This window comes from Zootoca vivipara, chromosome 7, assembly GCF_965207765.1.
Source record: "Zootoca vivipara chromosome 7, rZooViv2.hap1.1, whole genome shotgun sequence".
Taxonomy (NCBI): domain Eukaryota; kingdom Metazoa; phylum Chordata; class Lepidosauria; order Squamata; family Lacertidae; genus Zootoca; species Zootoca vivipara.
Window position 1 is genome coordinate 12,775,149 of NC_142590.1, and position 17,928 is coordinate 12,793,076.

The window sequence follows — 17,928 nt, forward strand, 5'->3', positions numbered from 1 at the left end:
ACAAATGAAAATAGGGACAATCTTGGGCATTTGGGGGAAGGGCCAGAACTCAGTGGTACAGCCCCTGCTTTAAACCCACAAGTTCCCATTTTCAATCCCCAGCATCTCTAGGTAGGGCTAGGAGATAAAGGTAAAGGTAAAGGGACCCCTGACCATTAGGTCCAGTCGTGACCGACTCTGGGGTTTCACGCTCATCTCGCATTATTGGCCAAGGGAGCCAGCGTACAGCTTCCAGGTCATGTGGCCAGCATGACAAAGCCGCTTCTGGCGAACCCGGCAATCAGGCCTGGTGTTGGGGTGGGATCATTGGAGCGGCCACAACACCCTATTGGTGGTCCCACTAACAGGGTGCAATTGGGCTGTGGAGATGCCAATCAAAATAGTTAGAGGGATCACTACTTAACTGCTGCACGCGACCCTGAGCTTCTCTTTCAGGTCTCAGTGCACTGGAACACCCGCCCACCTCTCTCTATGTTTAGGGCTTGCGTTTGACCTTGTTGTGCCGTCATGTGTTGCCTGTCTTTGGGACAGGGGCATGGCATGAATATTCCCCATTTGGCTGATTGGCTGGTGCCACTTGGGTTTCGCCTGCCGCATAGCAAATCGTCACAACTTGTAAGGTTGCGGATCGGCTCTGGTTCTTGTTGATAAGGGGTGGCATTGGGTATTCATTGGGTATTCCTTTAAGAAGGAATCCACGGACTCATGTTTGGTCTTCCCCATGTGGGATTGTGCCCTGAGCCTGAGTTCAGGGCTCATCTGGGGAAGGCCTGGCAGGCACCCCTGCCTGCCTCTGTCCCAGGTGTTCACCCAAGTCTGACTTATGCTTGCTGCCCAGAGTCAGCGCTGCCTGCAAGGGTGCAGGAAGCTAGCCGAACCAGAGCCTATGCAACCATTCATTTGATTGCAATCAATAAAGTTGTGGCCTAAATTCTGCCAAAAAAGACAAACCAAAATTTGAGTCCTGTCTGAATTTATTTCTAGGCCAGGTTAAAGGGTCTCCACACACAACCCACGCTATGCACTTGTGATTCCCCAACAAATAGTGATTTGCATAAAATACAAATAGCCAAGATTTTTAAAGTCCAAAGTTACCTGATTTATTCAACGGTGGCTATCTTGTCTTTTATATGTAATACATGTTTGGATTATTAATGTATTTGGATGACTTGGTATGATTTTATGATTTTAAACTTATGCCAATAAAGGCTATGACAAGCATAATACACAATAAATCCAGACCCAAACAGAATAAGGCATTGATTAACAGCACAGCCCTAGATGTATCCATTCAGAATTAAAAATTCCATTGCACTCAATGGAACCTGTCAGGGTTGTAGTGACTACTCTTGAGTAACGGCTGTACACATGCTTGTCTTTCAGACGTTTTTATTGGTGCACATTATTTACAGTGTAACAGAATGCTCATTTCATGTCTACCCACTCAAGTCAGATTCCTGCACTAAACTCTTTCATGTTTTCGACCAGCATTAAAGCCTCGTAACTGAGAAGCGCCTCCCTTTCCTCCTCCTTCTCAATTCCGGCGTCAGGGTGGGGGGTGGGGTAGGGTCTTCTGTCTGCCCTATTCCTGTCCACTCTTTCCGCCTCCCTCTCTTCCTGCCTATGGAGTAGGGGCTCTTTGATGTTGCCAGAGCCCTGGCACTCCCTCTCCGTTTCCTGGCTCACCCCTTCAGACCCCTTGCTCTCATGACTGCTTTGATATGGGCTGCTTCTGATGAGGGGGGATGGTTCTCTATAATCCCTCCCCCTTACAGAACCTATTCCCAGGTAGGTTTGTGCAGATCTGTAACTTGAAAGAGGGGGCTGAAAAAGGGAATAGCCAACCTAACTCTGATCACAGTGAAGTTATGGTGCTTCAGGTTGATCACTATTATGTGATAATGTTGCCTTTACTTTCTCAGTAAGCAAAATATTACTAAGGTAATAACCATGTTATTAAGGTAAGGGAATAAAATACAAAATATGTATTTAAATATTTAATAAATATGAGAAGTATAAAACATGAAAATTAGAACCCACTACTTTTAATATGATACAATGAAGAATTATATTATGGCATTAGGAGCCAATTATTTGCAGGAGACTAGGTGAAAAAAATATTGCACTGCGCTTCTAGTCTAGATTTACAGAACTCTTTGGATAAGAATATTTCCCTGATGGGTTGCCATGGTAACTGGCTGGTAGTTATCAGCAACTCACCCCCACCCCATTTTTATTTATTTATTTATTTATTTTTATTTTACTGTCTGATGATATAGAAAGTGAGATGTGGAACACCAGATTAATCCCTATGTTAAGCCAAGTGGTTTCTGGAGCAAAGGAAGCAGCAGGCTTTTTCCCAAGGTCTTCGCTTAATGTGCTTGCTAATGATCTAGCAAAGAGTAAACAGAGAGGGAGCAACAGAATCTGAGGATGGCCAAGGGGGGAAATGGTTCTGGGTAGTTGGGCACAAGGTCCTATGTGAAGAGTTATAGAAGAGTTGTGGAAAATTAAGTCACGGCGAAATTAAATAGGGGACAATGCTCAACCTTGAGTAAGCGCTACACTTTGGGGAATTGAAAGAGAGAGAGAGAGAGAGAGAGAGAGAGAGAGAGAGAGAGAGAGAGAGAGAGAGAGAGAGATTAGGATGACGATGAATCTTCATGTGCCTCGGGATTTCTAAAATTAAAATCTGCAGTTTAGATTGGGTTGAATTTTCACTGGCAACATAAGGCAGCCTATGTAAAAAAAACAATGGTTTTGAGACTTATTTGTGGGGATGGGCTGGAGGTAGGACTGTCAAGGTTTCCTGAGATTCAGATCCGGTGATACAAGAGTGGAGCCTGGGATCTTTAGAGGAGGAGTCTGGTGGTACTTGATGGGTGCCAGAGCTGGCCAGTGAAAGGAAGTGGCTGAAGGTACCTTAGAGAGGAAGATGATGGACATGGGGAAATCTCTCAAGATAAGTCAAAAATAATCATCAGTGACCATCACACAGAAATTTTACTTCTTCCCTGAAGATCAGGAGGGGGCAGTTTTATTATTATTATTATTATTATTATTATTATTATTATTATTATTATTGTCATGTTTGTTTATTAAGGCTATTCTGCTTTTGCTATGTTGTCATCAAAAGAAATGAGTGAGAAAATATTAAAGATTTCATTTGCTTACAACAGTGAATTGTAGCTTTGCTTACTGAATCATAAAAAAAGTTTGTTTGTTTGTGGGGTTTTTTTTTTACCTGCCTTCTGCCAGTGTCCCAAAGAACAGCAAAAAACACAATTTTAAAATAGTCACAACCACAATACAGTTTTTTCTGGGGGTACTCAAGAGTATGCAATACTGGCAACTCCCCTAAAAAATATTAAAAGTGTGGCCCGTACGATTGCTACTTCATGGTGTGAACTGGCACCTTTTTTTCTATTAAACCTCACCCCCACCCCAGTAAAAACAGTTCCATATATAAAACTCTACAAGCATTTATTAACAATTCCTTATATGAAAAAAAGTTTAAAATTGCTCCAGCACAGATCCAGAGTGGGATATCAAACTCCCCTTAAAAGGTCTGATGAAAAGATGGACTTCAGTAGGTTCAAAAGACAACAGGTTGTCCTGAGCTATGACACACATCCTTCCAGCAGGCACTTTTATACTGAGGTTTTTGTAAAAAGTACACACACACACACACACACACACACACACACACGGAGCTGATTAATCAGTTTAAAAGCAGATGAGCAAGCAACCAAAAAATGCTTTAATTGATGGGTGTATAGCATATATCAGCTGCATAAGTTCAAACAACTGTTTTTCCAGTGGTCTTTAATAATCAGTTTTTCGGAAAAAAAAACAGTTGGAGTTTTGAGCTGCCCAGAAGTTCTTTAGAAAAGTAAGCCCTGACTTATTTTGACTCAGTGTGCCCAAGCTTGAAAACAGGAGGGAGCTGCCGCAGCCTTGAAGCTTATGTTAAATGCAGCACAGCAGTGCCCCCTGGGGCACAGCGGCTGCTCAGATGCTGCTCGTATCTTAAAATCATTGACAGTGCAGAGACTCCACAACAGCCAGCAGCCTGCACAGAGCTGTGTTTTTATAAACCGGGACCTTGAAAGTAACTCATATATGATGGACTACCATCTGTTTCCTCTGTAGCCCTTGCTCCAGCTCACTGCTGAGTGCCACGACCTTGGAGTGCTTCCCCTCCCTCCTGTGTGACATGTTGCAAAATGGAGACATGCTGCAAGATATAAATGAAAGGGAAAAAGAAGTGTGATTTATGTATAGGGGGGTAGATTCCTGCTCTGCCAAATTCATGGCTTTGGGAGCCAATAAGCACATGGCAACCCACCCACCCCTAGCGATATCTGTGTCTGGAAATCAGTGAATATAGAATGTGCAGAACTCATGGGGAAAAAACACACAGAGAGAGAGGGGGGGGAGAGAACACACCACTGAGGGGCAGAAAGCATGTTTTTCATGCAGAAAGCCGCAGGTTCGACCCTTGATATCTCCAGCTTTTAGAAAAGATAATCAGATAGAAAGTAATGGGGAAAAACCTTTGCTAGAGACCCTGAAAAGCCACTGAGGGTCAGAGTAGACAATATTTGTCTAGATGGGCAACTTGTCTGATCTGCTACATAGCACTTTTCTGTGTTCCAAAACCACCCCTGTTTAGGGAAGCTTTTAATGTTTGATTGATTTCTGTATTTTAATATTTGGTTGGAAGCTGCCCAGAGTGGCTGGGGGAACCCGGCCAGATGAGCGGGGTATAAATAATAATAAATTATTATTATTATTATTATTATTATTATTATTATTATTATTATTATTATTATTATTATTATCCCAGACTCGGGGAAGGAGATGAAGTGTTTAATCCTGTCTTCCAACTGACAACACCTTACCTGGTTTCCCAGGGACCATGGGGGACTCCTCACACATCTTCTCCTGCAAACTTCATCCCTATCTTCCCAGTACTTAACTGTGTTGGCTATGCAGGTTCTCCCACTACAATTTTACCCTTAACCTTCTTGCAACCCCCCCCCCCAAAAAAAACCTTCAGATTTCATTACCTGGAATGCCTGAAAGGTCTTGGCTCCCTCTGTTCTGATGGAGAATTCCTTCACCCAGTCAGACTATCTGCTCCTGTAATCCCCAACTTTACCTGAATTTGTGCACATTTAATATGTGATTCTGCAGTATGTGTCATTTGCTTTTCTATAAACCTATTGTATGTAGAATTCAAGTGACTGAAGGCCATTAAGTAGTCCGAAAGCAAGATCCTTAGAAGCTGTAGGGCTACTGCCAGTCTGTAGTCATTGGGTCGCTTTGGTAGCTGCTATAGTAGTAGTAGTAGTAGTAGTAGTAGTAGTAGTAGTAGTAATATATTTATAACCCCCCCCCAAAAAAAAAATCTGGCTGGGTTTCCCTTGAATGCCCAATGTGACACTAGGTTCCTGACTCTGGGGATGTGCAATATCCTGGAACAGACTAAGCAGAGAATTATATAAAGGACAACCTTCAATAATTTCTCCCAAGCTCTTCCTGCCAGGGGATATGACCTTTGTTCTCAAACAGAACTCCTCAACAGCACATTCCCAACCTTGCAGAAGTCAACATATACAAAATCAGACAAGGACTATGTAATACAGGCATCCCCAAACTGCGGCCCTCCAGATGTTTTGGCCTACAACTCCCATGATCCCTAGCTAACAGGACCAGTGGTCAGGGATGATGGGAATTGTAGTCCAAAACATCTGGAGGGCCGAAGTCTGGGGATGCCTGGTGTAATAAGCACAGCAAGCATCTCCAAGTAGGAGAGGCCAGCTTTGACTCTGTCCTTTTAGGTAAGCAAAGCTTCAGATGCCATCAGCTCTCTGCTGAAACAGAATCCGTTTATAACAGGCACCCCCAAACTCAGTTTTCCAGATGTTTTGGGACTACAACTCCCAGCATCCCTAGCTAACAGGACCAGTGGTCAGGGATGATGGGAATTGTAGTCCCAAAATATCTGGAGGGCCGAGTTTGGGGTGCCTGCTTTATAACTACCATAAAAGGAAGAGCTCCAGCCAGGAGGGCTCACCAGGAGCTGTCCAATGTACTGACTTCTATGACCTCTGCTTAAAGAGAAGTGATCTGCCTCTCCCTAATGTGGGCTGCTCAAAAGAGACTCAGTCTGATTACAGCGACTTCCCTTACACACCTCAAGCCCCAAAGAATGGATTGTGAAGGGGAGGGGCAGTCACTTGAATGTCCTCTGCACATTGCATTAAATGTGGAGGGGCAGCTACACCACCACATCACACACCCTGGAGCCCTAATGTGCCCACCCATTTGTAGTGTTTTTGAACCCAGTGTCGGCGTGAAGGGGTTGCATCTGCTGCTGAGACTTTGAGTGCTGTGCTTCTGATTTGTTCGTGGTTGATGCAGACCAAGTAGGTCCTAATGCTTGTACATCCTTGATAATGTTGTCAATGTTATGGCCAATCCAGGGGATGCCAAAGCTGTACAGTGGTACCTTGGTTTACAAACACAATTGGTTCTGGAAGTCTGTACTTAACCTGAAGCATACTTAACCTGAAGCGAACTTTCCCATTGAAAGTAATGGAAAGTGGATTAATCCGTTCCAGACGGGTCCACGGAGTACTCAACCTGAATAATAATAATAATAATAATAATAATAATAATAATAATAATAATAATTTATTTATACCCCACCCATCTGGCTGGGTTTCCCCAGCCACTCTGGGCGGCTTACAACAGAAATATTAAAATACACTAATTTCTTAAAGATTAAAAGCTTCCCTAAACAGGGCTGCCTTAACCTGAGGTATTAGTGTAATTGGTTCCGGAAGTCCATACTTAACCTGAAGCGTACTTAACCTGAAGCGTACTTAACCTGAAGCGAATTTTCCCATTAAAAGTAATGGAAAGTGGATTAATCCGTTCCAGACAGGTCCACAGAGTACTTAAACTGAAAGTACTCAAACCGAGGCGTACTTAAACTGAGGTATGACTGTACAATTGCCAGTGTCCATCGTTGTCAAGGGGGCCGATTTCAGCAGGCTACTGACTCCTACTTTCCTGAGTCTCTTGTCAAGTGGAAGACTGTCCCAAAATTCCCTGCAGTGGTAGAGCAGACTCTGGTGGGTCCATTTTATGACAAGCTTTTCCCTCACAAGAGAAACTCCCAAATAAGAGATGCAAGGGATTTCGTCTGACATCTTGATGAATTCAAAGCACAAGCTCTACCACTGAGCTAGGGCTTCTAAGCTACAGTTTAAATTTTTATGTTTAGAACATCCTTGTCTTGCCATAAATTATTTACCCTACATTACACATTTCCTGGGTGACTGACAGGCTTCCTTTTGGATTTTTCATCATTTTCCTCATGTTCGGTACTGTTTCAGCTATAACGTCCAAAGTGTCTCTGCTGACCAAGCACATGGAGAGAGAGAAAAGACTGTACAATAAATGGAAATTTTGGGTAAAGCACCAGTCCATTTATGCATATCATACTGTAGTGGAGTTCGCACAATGAAAAATTCAGAAAACACCACCACTTTCATGAGAGTAAAAGCTGCAATACTGGGAGTAAACTAGTGCGGAAATTAATTCCAAGTCCCCATGCTTAGGATTGGGTTGTGCATATAATATTTAGGTCTTCAGTGTTTCAGTTGTTTAAGTAAGAAAAACACCGGCTTTGGCCACAAACTTCCCAAATGCCTTAGGTTCAGGTAAAGCAATTTTCTGTTCCCTTCACCATACAGCTTACAATATGGGGCGTCCTTTTTGTAGCTGTTGCACAAGTGATTGGGATAATGATAACATGATAACATTCTTTCATTTTTTCCCCCTTTAAAAATATCTCTTTCCCTCCAGCACCATTGCCACCCATCTGTCAATTCTATTTCCTTTGAATACTTCCTTCTTCTTCTTCTTTTCCCCTCTGCACCCCCCCCCCTTTTGAAGCCAGCCTATTTCCAGCCCCCTTTGGACTCCTTGCTCTCTCAAAAATCTCCGAGAAATGTCAGGCCCCGATCTTATATTATCAAGAAATAACATGGCCCCGGCCTTTCCCAAGCTATTTCTGAAGCTATGATTGTGTTATTTCCAACTTTGGAAGGCAAATAGCCTGCCAGACACTAGTCTTTGTTTTCCTTTTGAAGACAGCACAGCTTTAAGCCTCCAGCTTGTATGTAGGAGAACAAAAAGCCTCCTTCTCACCTAGTCACACTTGTCCCCAGATCAGAGATAAGGGTTTTGGAAATATTTCAAAATCTGTGCAAGGAGAAAGTGATCTTAATAGGTAGGCATTGTTGGGTTTTTTTGTAGTATGAAATTATTCCCCTAGTATAGTGTTTTCTTTTGTTCCTGGAAAGGATACAACAAAAGCCACAATTAATGGATAATATTTATTTTATTGAATTAATTATTTTATTTGTTGTTGTTGTTTAGTCGTTTAGTTGTGTCCGACTCTTTGTGACCCCATGGACCATAGCACGCCAGGCACTCCTGTCTTGCACTGCCTCCTGCAGTTTGGTCAAACTCATGTTCGTAGCTTCGAGAACACTGTCCAACCATCTTGTCCTCTGTCGTCCCCTTCTCCTAGTGCCCTCCATCTTTCCCAACATCAGGGTCTTTTCCAGGGAGTCTTCTCTTCTCATGAGGTGGCCAAAGTACTGGAGCCTCAGCTTCACAATCTGTCCTTCCAGTGAGCACACAGGGCTGATTTCCTTCAGAATGGATAGGTTTGATCTTCTTGCAGTCCATGGGACTCTCAAGAGTCTCCTCCAGCACCATAATTCAAAAGCATCAATTCTTTGGAGATCAGCCTTCTTTATGGTCCAGCTCTCACTTCCATACATCACTACCGGGAAAACCATAGCTTTAACTATACGGACCTTTGTCGGCAAGGTGATTATTTTATATGCCACCTCTATTATGATTTCAAGGCGGTGGGCCGAAGACTACACATCATACATTTAAAGGACATCCTAAGAACTGTTGCTTACCCCTTACAAAGCTGCAATTTCTGGCACAATTCCTAAAATTCCCATAATTCTTTGGGGGGGGTCCTTTAAATGTATGACTTGTACACAGTTCATGCTGGTTGAACCAATTCCCATTGAAATCAGTAGGGCATGTTAGTCCTTACGTGAACGTCAATCCTGATTATTTCAGTGGGAATAGTATGCTCCAGTCCACCATTTTCCAGAGAAAAGGACTATAGCTGCACCAGAAGCTTTTTGTCGCGTGTATTGAAATGGACAGGCCACTTTCATGGACTTCGGAGGACCACTGTAGACAAAGCCATTGTGTCTGTTTGTAAAAGTTTGGGGTGGGATTTTTTTTAGGGGACAAGTGTAATCTAAGGAGGGGAGAAACATACCAGCACTTCCATGGGGCTCTGGCACATGAAGGCAATATTGCAGAAATTATGACTCACACATTTTTGGAGTGGAGGGCAGCTGCCTACACCACTAACGTATAAAAGGGGGTATATCTCCTCTCTTCCCTATTTCCATTTTAGTTTCACTCTCCTCCCTTCTCAATATTCCTCTCAGGGTTGTTGTTGTTGTTTTTTACCAGACGTGCAATGCAATACAAAATTTGCATTCCTTTTCCATTCAGATACGTTTAGGTCCAACAATATTGTATCTGGGTTTTTAAAAAAATACACAACAGGAATTAGACTGACATATTAAGAACAAGCTACATCTATTTTGTGAAAAATTCATGAGGCCTTATTGACAAACATGTGTTTGATCTGAGTTCTCGGAAGTCCCAAAGGCTGGCCGCAGAATACCAAATGAAGCAGTTGAGTTTTATTGAACATTTCATGGTATTCAGGGGTTATGAATATTAAGATACAATGTGTTAAAAACAAAGATTCATATTCTTTTAAAATATGAAAAAATATCTGGATATATGTATGTGTGCACGCCATATAATGCAGTAACAGTGAACCAATTGTAATGTTTTGTTTTGTTTCTTTTTACTTTACTAAATTGAGGGTAGCCAACTAGTCCACATTTCTGTTGCCAGTGGCTAACAGCTATTGATACCGTGTTTCTCCAAAAAATAAGCCATACCCCCAAAATAAGCCATAGTGATAGGCAGTTTAACCTTGTAGGTTAAACTGTACCATACTTAACAAAAAAACAAGACACCCCCTGAAAATAAGCCACCGTGTGTGTTTTTGAGGGAAAACACGGTAGTTTTATCCCTTTCCTTTCTTAAAGTCAACTAAACCAGTAGGATTGGCACAAATTATGGCAGCAAATTGTGCAAGTTAATGAAGCCTTTCTCCCTTTTTCGTTTTGGAAAAAGTCCATTGTCTCTCCTAACTGCAGCATACAATTTGAGCTAGCTTGAAAAATTGGATATTTTGCTGGAGATGGCTGAACTTGCTTTTACTGACATAGAATCATATAATTTTAGAGTTGGAAGGGACCCCAATGTTTATCTTGTCCAACCCCCTGCAATGCAGGAATATGCAGCTGGCCCGGGATCCAACCTGTGACAATGTGTTCATACCTCTTTAAAATCTAACAACAAACTACTTAAACAAACCACACTTCAGAAAAAAAGAAGAAGCAATGAGGCACCTGTCAGGACAGCGGCAATTATACATCAATGAATATGCAAATAATGCACATTGCAAGGCAATTTACAGATCTATTTACATATAATGTGTGCCTGTTTAGGAAACGAACACTTGTCATAAAGATCTAAGGCAAAAATTATTCATAGCAAGAATCTGTGCTGTGATGGGGGTCAAATGAAAGGAAAGCCTCTTGATAGTGTATTTTCAATTGATTCCTTCAACATCCCCTGTGCACAGCCTACCATTTCACATGCTGGCGAGGCTGATAACAGACGGTAGGACAATTCTAATTTTTGTTTTAGCATATCTTTCTAACCTTAGATGACAAGCACCTTCTTGGCATTTTAAAAACAGGCAGAGTGGGCTCTTGCGGATGAAATGAATATCCAGTATCAGAGAGCAGATGAATTAAACATGGTACCCTGCTGGTTTTATTGGACTAAAACTCCAATCAGCCAAAGTCAGCCAGGAAAAATGGGCACTGGAATCCAACAACATTTGGAAGGTTACATATTTGGTACCCCTGTGTTAAGTCCTTCAGCAATATGTTACATGGCAGACCTCGGGTATTAATCCTTTGTATGGGAATGGGAATATTACATACATAATAGCTAAGTTGGTAGAGCATGCGACTCTTAATCTCAAGCCTGTGAGTTCAAGCCCCACGTTGGGTGAAGATCCTTGTGCTCCCTTCCAAGTCTACGATTCTATTAATGTAAAAGATTGGACTGATCCCCTTAGTGCTGGGCTGAATTCCTCCCACTGATTCTGCTAAATCCCTAGCCAGCAACTAATTTTATGGGAAGGGCATTTTGGGGTAGAGGGTGGACAGAAACGGTGATACAGGGCCAACCACAGGACCCGTAAACTATCTGCTAGTCTGACTGCCATAAATAAGCTACAACACCTCCACAAACATTTTGCAACAGGGAACAAGATAGAATTTCTCCCTGGGGACAGGCCTCCCAAATCTCCCCTAATCAATGAGTTTTCAGCCTCATCAAACTACAACCCCAAGATTCCTTGGCAGAATCAAGACAGTTAAACTGATTTAGAACTGATATTCGCAATGTGGATAAGTCTATGAATTCATGTCTATGTTACAATGAGTTCCTCTGGCTTTCTTTGGGGTTCTTTTCAGGGGCGTAGCCAGGATGAAAATCAGGGGGGCAAGGGGCGGGGGCAAGGGGCGGGGCCAAGGGGCGGGGGCGGGGCCACATCGGAGCAGCCCGAAATCGGGCTGCTCCGACTCCCTCCTCCCCCTCCGCGATAGGAAGGGATGAGGGGGAGCCAGGATCAGCCCGAAATCGGGCTGCTCCGACTCCCTCCTCCCCCTCCGCGATAGGAAGGGACGAGGGGGAGCCAGGATCAGCCCGAAATCGGGCTGCTCCGACTCCCTCCTCCCCCTCCGCGATAGGAACGGACAAGGGGGAGCCAGGATCAGCCCGAAATCGGGCTGCTCCGATCCCCTCCTCCCCCTCTGCAATCGCTGGGGCAGGTGGAGGGAAAGCCCCAGAGCCGTGCAAAGCGGTTGCCTGGCTTTCCCTCCGCCCGCCCCACAGCCAGCCAGGGAGAAGGGAGACGGCACCGGGCGGGCAGTGGGGCAGGCTGGCCAGTGGCCCTGCTTCTGGGGGGGCAATTGCCCCCTCCTGCCCCCCCTGCCTACGCCCATGGTTCTTTTTTTTATCACATTCATCTATTCCTTGGCTCTTGCCTTACTTAACAACACTAAACATATTTGTATGTATTTTTGTAATAAGCTATATTTTCAAGAATTTGCTGTCATTTGGCTCCAGAACAGCAAACCGTTTTGACCTTTGCTGTTTCCAGGAGCCTTTTAAACATTGTGCATCCATTAACGTCTCTTTGGCTTTCCGAGTGCCAAAGCTGCAGAAAAGGTTGTTGCCAACGTGGATAAAGAGTTCTTTCCTTAGCTCTCTTTGTCATCTGTTAAAGAACCCAATCCTTGGTTAATCAATCTCTGTCTTCCACAACTCCTGTACTGAATGTTTTAAAGAGCACACACATTCCCAACAACGGGACAAGGCTAATCCTGCAGTGGTTCCTTATTGCAGTAGATGGACTGAAAATGTCTTGGTGGAGCAAAGAGGGAAGCAGAACGAAGGGGAAAGAGCCTTGCAGGTTTTCGGCTGGCTGAAATTCTTGGAGCCCAATGCCTTTTGGACCCCATCTCACTGTTGTCCCAGGAGCTTTATAATGTGGACAACACACTTGCTTCCCCATTTTGCCCATTTTGATTGGCTGGTTTTTCATCTCCCTTTTTAAGTCATACAAGCTTTCCTTTCCAAAATGCCAAGTTTTATATTGTGTCTTCTGTCTTAAACAATTGCTCATACTGTTGCCTTGGTAATTTGAATCTGTATTGTGGTTTGATGGGGTGGTCTAAACCACAGAGCCTAGGGCTTGCCGATCAGAAGGTTGGCGGTTCGAATGCCCGTTACGGGGTCAGCTCCCATTGTTCGGTCCCAGCTCCTGCCAACTTAGCAGTTCGAAAGCACATCAAAGGGCAAGTAGATGAATAGGTACTGCTCCGGCGGGAAGGTAAACGGCGTTTCTGTGTGCTGCTCTGGTTTTTCACCAGAAGCAGCTTAGTCATGCTGGCCATATGACCCGGAAAAAAAGTCTGCGGACAAACGCTGGCTCCCTCGGCCAGTAAAGCGAGGTGAGCGCCACAACCCCAGAGTCGTTCGCCACTGGATTTAACTGTCAGGGGTCCTTTACCTTTTTATTCAGCTAAATGTTACTCAGAGTAGACCCACTGAAATTAATGATGACTAGAATCATAGAATAGTTGAGTTGGAAGGGACTACAAGAGTGATCTATTCCAACTCTTGAAATGCAGGACTTTTTTGCCTAATAATAATAATAATATAGTCCACATCCCCCAAGCTTCAATATCCTTAATACAAGTGTCTCCTTTTCTCCTCCTCTACATACTTGTCTATTTTTCTTCCTCTGCCTACCTTTCTTTTTTGCTCTCCCGCCCCACCTTTCTATTTCTCCTGCTCTTAAAATGGTTATTGCTCAGTGAGTTGGAGAGTAAGAAGATTGTGATCTATGACCATAGAGTATACCAGGCAGTGTCAAATAAACATCTACCTAGTGCACCCTGTGATGGGAAGCAAGTGGTTAGATCCACACAAAATTCAGCATTGAACAGAGTGACTGAGAAGGCAGTCTTTTGACAACTGAGAAATTGGCAGCAGCCATTGATTTGCAGTAAAAATGGCAGCTGAAAAAGTAGCCGCAATGCCAGCATCTATTCTAGAGCAGGCATCCCCAAACTTCGGTCCTCCAGATGTTTTGGACTACAATTCCCATCTTCCCCAACCACTGGTCCTGTTAGCTAGGGATCATGGGAGTTGTAGGCCAAGACATCTGGAGGGCCGCAGTTTGGGCATGCCTGTTCTAGAGTGACATGAACTACTGGGAAAATAAAAGGCTTCTAACACATTGTTAACACTGATTCGTGAGGGAAAGATGTAAGGCCCTGGGTTCAAGATTCCTTACAATGACACTGGTCTGTGAGTGGTAGTTTTTAAAACACTGAAAATTGAGGTCTTTAAAAACAAATAAACAAAAGCAGAAGCAAAACTGAAAAGACCACACCAACTGGGGCTCTTTTGAGAGGAAGGGTGGTATATAATATTATTTCTTTATTTAATTAAAAAAAAACATTACAAGGTGGGAGAGAACTCTTAGAAAACAGACACATTTTTTTCCTGAATGATTAAAAAAAATCATAAACACCAAGGTTGTTTCAAATTGAGCCAAATCTTCACACAATTTTATTCAGCTTTATTCCCCAGTCTTTAAATCAAATGGAATATTGTGAAGAAACTGAAAAGTGACTATATTCTTTAGGTTAACCATGATCACATTATGAAGAAATCAAAGTTCACTTACACAGCTCAATAATTCATTGTTTCTAATTACTTTATGGAATAAATCATTGTTAACTAACCATGGACATTAAAGTCCAGGCACTAAAATATCTTAACTGGTCTCACTCAAAATGCTAGCCTGTTCCTTATTGCTCTGTAATGTGGGTGTCTTGGTAATCCATTCAATATATGATTAGGCAAACCAGGTGTCTCAAAGGTAGTTGGGCCTTGCAGAAAACCATTTATGCTTCTTTTGTGTGCAAATGTACTTTAAATATTTTGAATTTGGGACATGATGTATTCAGAAGCCATGGTGTCCCCTCCTCCTCCTCCTCCTCCTCCTCCTCCTCCTCCTCCTCCTCCTCCTCCTCCTCCTCCTTGATCTATGCCTGAACCTCACTTTCGCTGTCTTCCTTACCTCAGAAGCTCTTAATTGTGTACATTTGTCCTGTCTGTCCCTTCTCCTTTCCAATTGTCCCTTCCCATCCCTTTTCTTTGGTCTTCTGTTCCCCTCATTCTTTTGGACCACTCCCTATCACAATCCTCTTGTTCAAGGCCAACCTGCTTCTCTTTTTTTTTTTATTTATTTTTTTAGAAAACCTTTATTACTTGTTAAAAATTACACAATTCCAAAATTACAAAGAAAATGCGTATATATAAAAAAGAATACATATGGTCCAATTACAAAACCAAAAAATACATATAACAAATAAACAACCTTTTTCCAATCGTAGCATTCTGAAATTGGCCATAAAATCCCACTAATCCAAAACTTGGTCTTTCCCGTCTCGGATCTGGGGACCTAGGATATAGCAAACCAGACAAGCCGGACAAAGAAAGAATAAGAGTAAAGGAAGAGTGAACAAAGGAAGAGCGAGCAGAGAACAGGACCCAGGTAGGTCAATGGTAAGAGAAGGTGGGACAGGGGAGGTAAGGTAGATAGGGGAGGGAGGGAAGGGGAGGGAAAGATAAACGGAGGATGAAGATAGATAGAATGAAGGCAAGAAAAGAATATAGTAAAGTAGAGTTTTGACTTCCCAACACTTATCATCGGTTCCCTCACATAATTGAATTTTACTAAGCTTCTCCTTTTAATTTAAATTGATTAACTTTCTCTCTTCCCATCACCTTATTTCCTATCCTCTTGTATCTCTTAGTCTAAACATATCACTAGTTTTGTGCTTATTTTTTGTTTGTAAAAATATTCATCTACATATTTCCACTCATCTTTGATTGTTTGTTTTGATATCCCTCTGATCGTTGCGGTTAACTTTGCTAGTGTCATATATTCAATCAATTTTATATGCCAGTCTTGAATAGTTGGAACCTTATCTCCTTTCCAATTTTGGGCGATCAGCATTCTAGCGGCCGCACACGCATAAAGGAGTATATTCTTCCTGTCCTTTGGTATATCCTCTGGTACCATGCTCAGCAGCAAGATCTCAGGTTTTTTCTCGAATGTGAATCTAAGCATTTTTTTCATTTCCTCGTAAATATTTGACCAATATGAGCTAATCCTGTCACAACTCCACCAGCAATGAAAGAAGTCGCCCAATTTTTCTTTACATTTCCAACATTTATCTTGGTTGTTTCTATAAATTTTAGCTAATTTTGCTGGTGTGAGGTGATACCTATAAACCATTTTCCATATATTTTCCCTTATTGTCATACATGCTGTGAAATTTATGTCTTTACTCCATAATTTCTCCCACTGTTTAACATAAATTACCCTCCCTATGTCTTTTGCCCATTTTACCATTACATCTTTTACCATCTCATCTTTCATTTCCCACTCTAATAAAAATTTATAAATTTTCGCCAATGGTCTCCCCTGATTTTCTAATAATAATTCTTGTAATTTTGATCTCCTGTCTTCAAATCCAATTACTTTATGTTCTTTGAAAATCGATTGTAATTGAAGGTAGTGTAACCAACTTTGACAGTATTGTTCAACTTGGTTATACGGTTTTAGCTCATATTGGTCATCTATTTTCTCGATCAATTCTTTATATGTCGGCCAATTATTTCCTTTGGGTTCCTTGCTTGTTGCTGACATTTCTATGGGTGAAGCCCACCATGGTATTTTAGGTTCTAATAGACATCTAAATTCTTCCCAAATATCGAATAGGGGTTTTTTAAATATATGATTTTTGAAGGATGTATATTCACCTTTCTTTTCTTTTAATAGGTATGCGTGCCAACCTCCAATATTTCTAAAGCCTTCCAATTTCAGTAACTCCAGATCATCCAACAGGAACCATTCCTTCGTCCAACACAAGCAGGATGCAGCATAATACAACCTCAGATTTGGGACTCCCAAACCTCCTCTTTCTTTTGCGTCTGTTAACAACCTATATTGTATTCTTGCCTTTTTTCCTTGCCAAATAAAATTATTTAGATCTCTTTTCCATGTTTCGAATGTTTCTTTTTTTAATTTTATCGGCAACATTTGAAATAAGAAAATCAGTTTAGGTAAGACCATCATTTTAATTGCGGCAATCCTGCCTGTGAATGTTAGGTTCAATCCCTTCCAATTCTCTAAATCCTCTTTTATTTTTTTCCAGATTTTGTCATAATTGTTGTCAAATAAGTCTGCTTTATTATTGGATATAGTGATTCCCAAATATTTAATTTTCTTCACTATTTCCCACCCACTAATCTTTTGTATTTCCCTTTCTTCCTCCTTTCTTATATTTTTGATCATCAATTTCGTTTTTTGATTATTCACTTTTAATCCCGCTACCTTGCCATAATCTAATAATTTACCTTTCAATTTGGGTAGAGTCTCCACAGGGTCTTCCAACATTATTATCAAATCGTCGGCAAAAGCTCGCAATTTGAACTCACTTCTCCCAACCGATATACCCTTGAGGTTCCTATCCATTTGGATATCTTTTATTAGGAATTCCAATGCCCATATGAATAATAGTGGGGACAGTGGGCATCCCTGCCGCGTTCCCTTAGAAATTTCAAATTCTTTTGTTATCTCCCCATTAATGATCAACCTCGCCAGCTGTTTACTATATATGGCCTTTATTCCCTCCATAAATCTTCCTTCAATTCCTAATTTCTTCAACGCCCCTATCATAAATTCCCATGCCAAATTATCAAATGCCTTTTCGGCGTCCAAGAATATAAAGGCTGTTTTCTTGCTAGGATTCCATTCCACATATTCAAACATATCTAGAAGGATCCTAATATTACTAGACATCTTCCTTTGGGGTAGAAAGCCTTGTTGTTCTTTGCCTATCACTTTATTTAGTATTTTATCCTATTGGCTAAAATTCCAGCAAATACTTTATAATCAATATTTAATAATGAAATTGGCCTGTAGTTCCCTATTTCTTCTCTTCTCTCTATATCTTTAGGTATCAGGGTAATGTATGTATCTTGCCACGATTTCGGAAGCTCTCT

General features: G+C 41.9%; 1 long non-coding RNA gene across 1 annotated transcript; it reads left to right on the forward strand.

The window, feature by feature from the left end:
• Nucleotides 1–15,092: 15,092 nt before the first annotated feature.
• On the forward strand, nucleotides 15,093–16,920 carry LOC148684982 (uncharacterized). The gene is made up of 2 exons (XR_015950947.1): nucleotides 15,093–15,409; nucleotides 16,703–16,920. It is a non-coding gene; the product is annotated as an uncharacterized LOC148684982 (long non-coding RNA).
• The last annotated feature ends 1,008 nt before the right edge of the window (nucleotides 16,921–17,928 follow it).